This window comes from Canis lupus, chromosome 14 (genome assembly GCF_011100685.1).
Source record: "Canis lupus familiaris isolate Mischka breed German Shepherd chromosome 14, alternate assembly UU_Cfam_GSD_1.0, whole genome shotgun sequence".
Taxonomy (NCBI): domain Eukaryota; kingdom Metazoa; phylum Chordata; class Mammalia; order Carnivora; family Canidae; genus Canis; species Canis lupus.
Window position 1 is genome coordinate 57,008,387 of NC_049235.1, and position 7,866 is coordinate 57,016,252.

Sequence of the window (7,866 nt, forward strand, 5' to 3'; positions counted from 1 at the left end):
CATTCTCGGCGGATCTCAATCACCAGCAACTTCTCGTGCAAGGAGGAGCGCCTGACCTGGTGGGGCAGGCTGGGGGGGGCAGGTGGCCGCGCTTCCCCGTGGGTCAGGGCAGTAAGAACAACGACTGGCCTGCCCTGAGCCAGTGCCATCTGCTGGGGAAGCCGCCGTGCTTGGCTGCATTAGCCCCGGGCCAGCAGCTGAGCACAGCCCAGGAGGCCACGGAGCGCGTGAGAAATGCACGATCGACCACAGAGCGCCCAGGAGAGCGACGGTGCAGGACACGGGCTCGCTCTGTGGGTGTCTCAGCTGAAGCCCTGAGCCCTGGTGGGGCCGCCGGCGGACACCCCCCACCGCTGGCAGCTCTGCGGCCCCCACCCGCCCTGGCCCGGCCGGGCTAAGCAACTCGCCTTCAGATCTGACCTTAAAGCCAAAGAGGAAACAAAGAGGAAACACAACTTCATAGGACAGTTCTGTCACATGTATTTCTGTAATGTCATTTAGCTCATATACAATCAGGAAAAATGGGGGGACGCCTGGGGGGCTCAGCAGTTGAGCGTTTGCTTTCAGCCCAGGCCATGACCCCTGGGTCCCGGGGTCGAGTCCCACGTCGGGCTCCCTGCATGGAGCCTGCTTCTCCCTCTGCCTGGGTCTCTACCTCTCTCTCTCTGTATCTCATGAATAAATAAAAGAATCTTTAAAAAAAATTAGTAAAAAAGGGGAGTAGTAGCATGTTAACAAAGTCCAACCAGCTCACACCCAGTTTTTCCTTAGCCAAAGGAGAGAAGAACTCTAATTGTCAGCAGGAAGAGAAAGCCCAGCTTCCACACTGGCAGCGGGAGCACGTTTGGCTTTAATTTTTAGAATGTGAAGCAGACATCTGCACCCTCAGAGAGGCACCAGCCCCGCGCAGTTCCTGGCTCCCGGCAGGCGGGTGCTGCCCCGAGCGCCCACCATGCGGGCACCCCCAGGGGCCCAGAGGTCTGCCTCCCTCCACGCTGTCTCTGTGCCATCCGGCACTACTGTCTCCTGTTTTCAACTGGTTCAGAATCTTGACGGAAGGAGGAGAAGTGAGGGATTTGATCCTGCTCAACTCTTTTTTTTTTTTTTTTTTTTTAGGATTTATTTATTTTAGAGAGAGTGTGTGAGCAGGGGGGAGGGGCAGAGGGAGATGGAAAGAACCTCCAGCGGACTCCTCATGGAGCACGGAGTCCCATGCGGGGCACGATCCGCAACCCTGAGATCATGACCTGACCTGAAACCACGAGTGGGACACATAGCTGACTAAGCCACCCAGGTGCCCCTAGACCTTCCTCACCTTTAACTCTGTGGACTCTGGTACAAGCAAAGCTCAACCCAAATCTTTTTTTTTTTTTTTTCAACCCAAATCTTCACTTCCGGATGGCCAAACAGAATTCCATCACAGCAGTCATCACGGTGACACAACACGCATTCAGAGAGTGTTCGCTATTCGTCAGGAATGTCCTAAGAGTATTACAGGGTCTTACACGCTGAAGGGGATCGGGATATGCCATCCCAAAATATGCCTCTTTGACAGGATTATTTTGAGCTAAAGGCATTTGACTTCTTGAAATCCCTTATCTGCCTAAATGCAGGGCCTCCCAAAAGAACTCAATTGTCACAAATCCCCTCCCAGGAGCCACTTTAATAGCTTCTGGGAGACAAGAAGTCGGCACCACACCCAGACACACATCGTCCCAAACTATCTATCTCCCATATATGCCTCCAAGGACCCATTTATCTTTCCAAAAAGCCGTTTGTTCTTCCACACACACCCTTTCCCATCCTTTCCCTGCTCAGTTGAGTGCAGAGACCTCAAATTCTAACCACTCCTTTGAGTTCCTCATCTCAGGGTGCTCCATGTGTATGCGATGGACGTGCTGAGAGACTGTTTTCAAGTTAATCTTCCTGTCTGCCAATTCACAGGCCCCAGCCAGAGGGCCTAGGAGAACAGAAGAAAAAATAATTTTTCCCCCTCCCCTACAGCTTGTGTACATTAACTCATTTAATCACCACAACCCCATGAGGTAGGTGCTTTCAGCGGAGGCATGAGACCTGGAAAGGTTAAGTGATTTAGCTAAAGACACTGTTAGTACAACGACATACCCTGGAGAAAGGCCAAGGTTTTAGAGTTGGAACAACAGCGTTGGGGGCTTGGGGGTAGGGCTGAGCAGATAAAAGGGAGAAACAGCAACCTGGAAGATGTGTGAGGAAACAGCTCTTCAAGGTCAGGTATTCTATAGGTGCGAAAAGGAGGGTTTTTAAGAACTGTTTTTGTGGTTTTTCACCTGAAGCGAGTATCTGATTCTAACTGCTTGACATTGTTTTGAAGCTCAATCAATCGTTGCCATGCTACACAGAGCAGAACTTTTGGATTCCGTTCTATGTTCATCTGTATGCTAGAATCGATCCAAAATTATATTTTGGGGAGAACTTCAACCTTCTGCAGGTATTTTTCTATATTCACCTCAAGTGGAGCAAAGATGACAAAGGCCAGCATAGGAGCACATATATCTGGATGTATATTTGTTCTGTGCTCTTTCTTCTTTTATTTAAATTCCAGTACATTCTACACGGTCACATTTATGTATCATTGCAAGTAGCTATCAATCCTTTTTTTGAAGATGATACACAAATAAATGGTAAAAGAAATATAATTTAAGTACATTGCTTCAAATATATATCTTCAAATATAAATTCAATTAGTAGTGTAAATACTCACATAGACCTACTGAAACTTCCAAAGTTTGCATAAAAATTTCTTTCCACTGAACAACTGAATTACTACCGATGAAGGTGCCAGCTCTTAACTTAAAAACCACGTTTAAAGCCTTTGCACTGAATATTTTCTTTTCCGAAAACAGGAAAATTTTGCAACAGTCACCTTTCCTAAGGAGACAGTATCACCTTGCCAGTAAGGTTTAATCTATCTTGAAAAAAAGAAAGTTGCATGAGCATTTTAAATGCACTATTTCTAAATCCAGGGATATCCAACTTCTTTGCAGGAATGGCCAAGACAGAATGAGTCATCCTCTCCAGTTGGTTTCCATTTAACAAAGGACTAAACTTTCCTCATCACTTCAATTAGCTTTATACACGGAAACACATTTTCTGCTCTTAGATTATAAACTCTTCTCACTGAAATGGTAAGATTGGAACTTATGGGCACAGGTTCAACCATTTTCACAAGTCCCAACTTTGTTCTTTAAATGAAACATGAGAGGATTTTTCTCATTATTAGATAAAATACCTAACTTTGTTTCCCCAAGAAAGAAGAGTCAGAAAGAAGATCTTGAATGCAGGCAGCTTATTTGGGTGGAGATCCTAGGACATAGGAACGAGGGACCAAGGCATGTGAGTTCAAAAAGCAGAAAAATCCAGTGTAAGTGTTCATAACCAAAGTTCTCTCCATGAGCAAGAGGAGCTCGATTCATCAGGACATATTGAGTCCTGGGAAGCATCATGCATAGATCATGCTTCCCAGAATTATTTTCCCAAGGGACAGGGGGCTGGAGCTTCCACCTCCCACCAATGTAAGGTTGTCCTAGAAGTGAACTCACCTGTATTTTTGGGTTCCCTGGTATGAGAGAAGGATTTCAGGCAGAAAGATGAAAAATCTGGCTCTCACTTGAAATGAGAAGTGCAAAGTCAGCCTCAGTTTGCACAGAAGTATACACTTTGGCTTCAGCTGAAACCAGAGGAATGTGTTCTGGAGTGTTCTGGAGGTATCTAATAAAACTACCCAAAGGAACCACACTTCTTGTGCAGTCCCCCTTCCACAGTCTTTGGGCTGAGCTTATGACTCCTCTGTTAGACTAAAACAGAACTGATACTATGCTTGTTCTGGGACTAGCCCTCAAACGACCCAGCAGCTTCTGCTTCCTACTTTCTGGAACGCAGTCACAATAACTTAAAGCTCAATGTAAGGACCATGTGGCAAGAACTGATACCTGGCTGAGAGGTCTGGCTGAGCTCCTGGTCAAGCCTGCAGATTACTGAGGCTGTCCCAGTGAGCCTGGACAACACCATGTTGGGAAGAACTACCCAGTGAAGCCATGGAATTAGAAGCCACACACAAAAAATTATTTTATGTTCTAACATTTTGGGTTACTTACTTTGTTCACAGCAATCAATAATTAAGATACCAGTCAAGAAACCTTAAAACAAATAGGGTTGTCAAAGTCCCTAAGAAGGAGAGCTTTGTTTTCCATGACATATCCATAAGAGAACTGAATTTTCCTAGCTTTGCCTACTCCTCACCAAGCCACATGGCAACCCTATCATATCCCTGACCATTGGTCATGGCTCTAAAGGATTTCAAGTCATTCTAATGCTGCTGACAGGAAATGTTTTTGATATCTTTTGCCAAATTATATTGCTGAGTAATATAGTGTGAGAAATCTTCATGTCTACTCTAAGCTTCCTTCCCAGTGTGATTGGTTATGGGGTTACCAGATTTATGTGATGCTCACTCAACAAAATAGTCGTTTAAAATCCACTGAACTGGGATTCCTGGGTGGCTCAATGGTTGAGCGTCTGCCTTTGGCTCAGGTCATGACCCTGGGGTCCCGGGATTGAGTCCCACATGGGGCTCCCTGCATGGAGCCTGCTTCTCCCTCTGCCTGTGTCTCTGCCTCTCTCTCTGTGTGTCTCTCATGAATAAATAAAATCTTTAAAAAATAATAAAAAATAAATAAAATTCACAGAACAAATATTTATTGAATACTTACTGTGTGGCAAGCCCTGTTGGAGGCACTGCTATTATAATAATGGACAAAACAGACAAAGATTCCTATCCTCTTGGAGAGGGGAAGATTGACAATGAGAATTAATACACGGAATATAAATATATAATATCTAGATAGAGTTAAGTGTTGAAAAAAACTGAAGGAAGAAAGGAGAATAGAGAAAATGTTTAAAAATAGGTGTTAAAATTTTAGATTGAGTGACCAAAAGGCGGCCTCACTGAGATGGTGGCACTTGAGCAAAAGCCCTTAGGAAGAGGGAACCACAAGGGAATCCAGGGGAAAAGCAGAGAGAACAGCAAGTACAAACCTGAGATGAGACTGTTCCTCAAGTATGCAAGAAACAGTCATGAGGTCATTGTGGCTGGAGCTGGATGAGCAAGAGAATAGTAGTGAAGAAGGTCTAGGAGTTAATGCAGGCCTGGAACACATAGAATCTTTCGGAAGTCAGTGGAGAAATTGAGCAGAGGATGGATATGATCTAAATTCCAGAGGATTATTCTGGCTTCTGTATTAAAAGTAGAATGGAAAAAAAAAAAAAAAGTAGAATGGGAAAGAGGACCCAAGAAGACTCAAGAAAACCAACCGACCCATCACGCCAAATCCAGCTGAGAGGAGGTGGACATATTCCAGACTGGTAATAGCATGAGGGGTGAGAAATGGATCGATTAGACAGATTTGGGCTATTATTGAAAAGCGAGTCAGACAACAGAATTTGCCGACACTTCAAATGTGAGATGTTTTTAATACAAGAGAGGGGTATGAAGCATTACTCCAAAGTTTTGGGCTTGGCAAATGAAGACTTAATTTCCATTGACTGAGACAAGGAAGTGTGAGAGTTTGTATATAGAGTTTAGTGTTAGACACATTAATTTTGAGAGGGAACTAAAGAGGTTGAGGAATTTTAGGCAACAAGCCTGGAATTCAGGATAGAGGTTTAAGCCAGAGATATAAATATGGGAGTCATCAGCATAGGGTGACATTGGATAAAAAAATTATGAAGAAACTGCATATAGATAGAAAAGGAAGTGTTCTTAAGACTAACTACAGGGCATTCCAAAATATAGAGGTTGGGAGAGGGAGCATGTAGAGGGAAAGCAAGAGATTGAGAAGGAACAAGCAAAGCTAAAAGCAACCCAGCAAGGTGCAGGGGAGCTAGGAAACCAAGACAATGTTCCAAGGAGGAAAATGTAACTGACCCTATCAAATACTGCCAAGAGTTCACGGAAGATGAGGCAGGAGAGATGGTTATTGAATTTAGCAATATGAATTGCACTGGTAAAAATCATAGTTTTCGTGGAGCAGTGACGGTAGAGACCTAATGGATGGAGTTCAAGAGAAAATGGAAGCAGAGAAAGTCAACCTAGAGAATTATAAAAAGTTTTGTTTTATAAAAGAAGCAAAATGAGGCCAGCGCAGTTAAAAAAAGAAAATTAATGGGCGAAATAGTAGTAGTTGGTATGGTGATGGGAATGATCCAAAAGAGAGGGAATAGTAATGATCCAAGAGAATGGGTGAGGACTGCTGGTATCATGCTTTTAGTGGTGAAAAGGGATGAGAGGCAGTGTATCAGTAAGAGGCTGGCCTCAGCGAAGAGTACGGCCGGACGTTCAAGTGCATCCTTAGAGAGAAAGCCAGTAGGGCGCATGGAGCCATGTGCATGAGGTGAGTAGATGAGGTGGGAGAGTCCATCAAAGTCCTCTGAAGGCTTCTATTTTGCTAATGACATAGGAACCAAGATCATCAGCTAAGAGTGATTATGGTAGAGAAGGCCTTCCTTGGAGGCTTGAGGTTCAGAAAGTATGAAGTAGTCACCAAGGAAAGGACGGTTTGGGGATATACAGTATTGTCGCAGCGGGACAATGTCACCTACTTTAGGAGCAGTGGTAGTGACGGCAAGTGGGAACAGTCGGCGCTGGTCGTGGGCTTCCCTTCCCTTCCGCTGCGGAGGTGCAGGAACAGCAGAGTTGGATTTAGCCAGGGTGTGTTTGGCTAATCGCAGCGTCATCACCCCCCACCCCCACCCCCACCCCCCTTGCCTCCTCATGGAAATATTAGCTATTTTCTCCCTAACAGATACTGTTCAGAGGGCTTGGTGATTCTGACTCAGCTTTCAATACTTCTCCCAATGATGTCTTGCAAAAGTTTTGTGTTTTTGTCACTTACTTTTCTTCTTCCCATCCCACAATTCATATGTTTTTCTGTTTTCGATGTTATGAAATACAGTTGTATTGTGACTAATTTCCCAAAAGGGGCGAAGACAACCGTGGAGGGAGAGATATAACTGGAGGCTTAGCAGTATCTCAGTAATGTTAAATACCATCTATGCAGCACCTTTTAACGTCCTAGGTACTTAGCGTACATCTCTAATCCTTTCCACAAGTTTCCTCATTCTAAAGGAATGGAAACTTAGAAGGTAAAATGAGTCACCCAGCTAACAAACGCCAAAGCTGAGATCCAAACCCTGGTCTGCGTGTTCCACAGTGCTGACTCTGGCCACTCCACCCTCTAGCCCTTACTAGCCAAGCCAAAATCAAGCTTGCCTTGTCCTGGCTCCAACTGTACATATTTGAATGCCGCTGAGTGGGCTTGCCCAAATAGCTTTAATCTAAGGTGCTGTTTCTGGCCTTTCTTCCCCCCCAAACACCAGACCTCATCTGCCCCTAAACTTGAGACAAAAGTTATAGTTGTCATGTTCCAAATGCTGAATTTTACCTGTGTTCTCCTGTCCAATTTTAAACCTCTAGATTCATTCATCCATCTTTATAATACCTTGGTGCTGTTGACATTTGGGGCCAGGTAATTTTTTTTCTTGTGGAGGCTGGTCCTGTGCATAGCTGGCTGTTTAGGAGCATCCCTGACCTTTATGTACTTATGATGCCATTAGCACCCTCTCCCCAACTGTGACAACCAAAAATATCTCCACTTCGGGGCACCTGGCGGGCTCAGGTGGTAGAGTGTGTGACTCTTGGTATTGAGGTTGTGAGTTCAAGCCGTTCACTGGGTGTAGAGAGAAGTTAAAAATAAAGTGATGTGTGTGTTTGTTTGTTTTTTTTTTTTTTCTAAAAAAAAAACCCATCTCCAAACATTGCCAAATGTGCTG

General features: G+C 44.6%; 1 long non-coding RNA gene across 2 annotated transcripts; it reads right to left on the minus strand.

Moving 5' to 3' along the window:
• Positions 1-1,335: 1,335 nt before the first annotated feature.
• On the minus strand, positions 1,336-2,575 carry LOC119867606. 2 transcript variants are annotated; one of them, XR_005369248.1, is made up of 3 exons: positions 2,214-2,575; positions 1,833-1,960; positions 1,336-1,482 (listed from the first exon to the last, which is right to left on the minus strand). It is a non-coding gene; the product is annotated as an uncharacterized LOC119867606 (long non-coding RNA). The 2 variants fall into 2 exon arrangements; XR_005369247.1 differs by having other exon boundaries at positions 1,336-1,960.
• Positions 2,576-7,866: the final 5,291 nt, after the last annotated feature.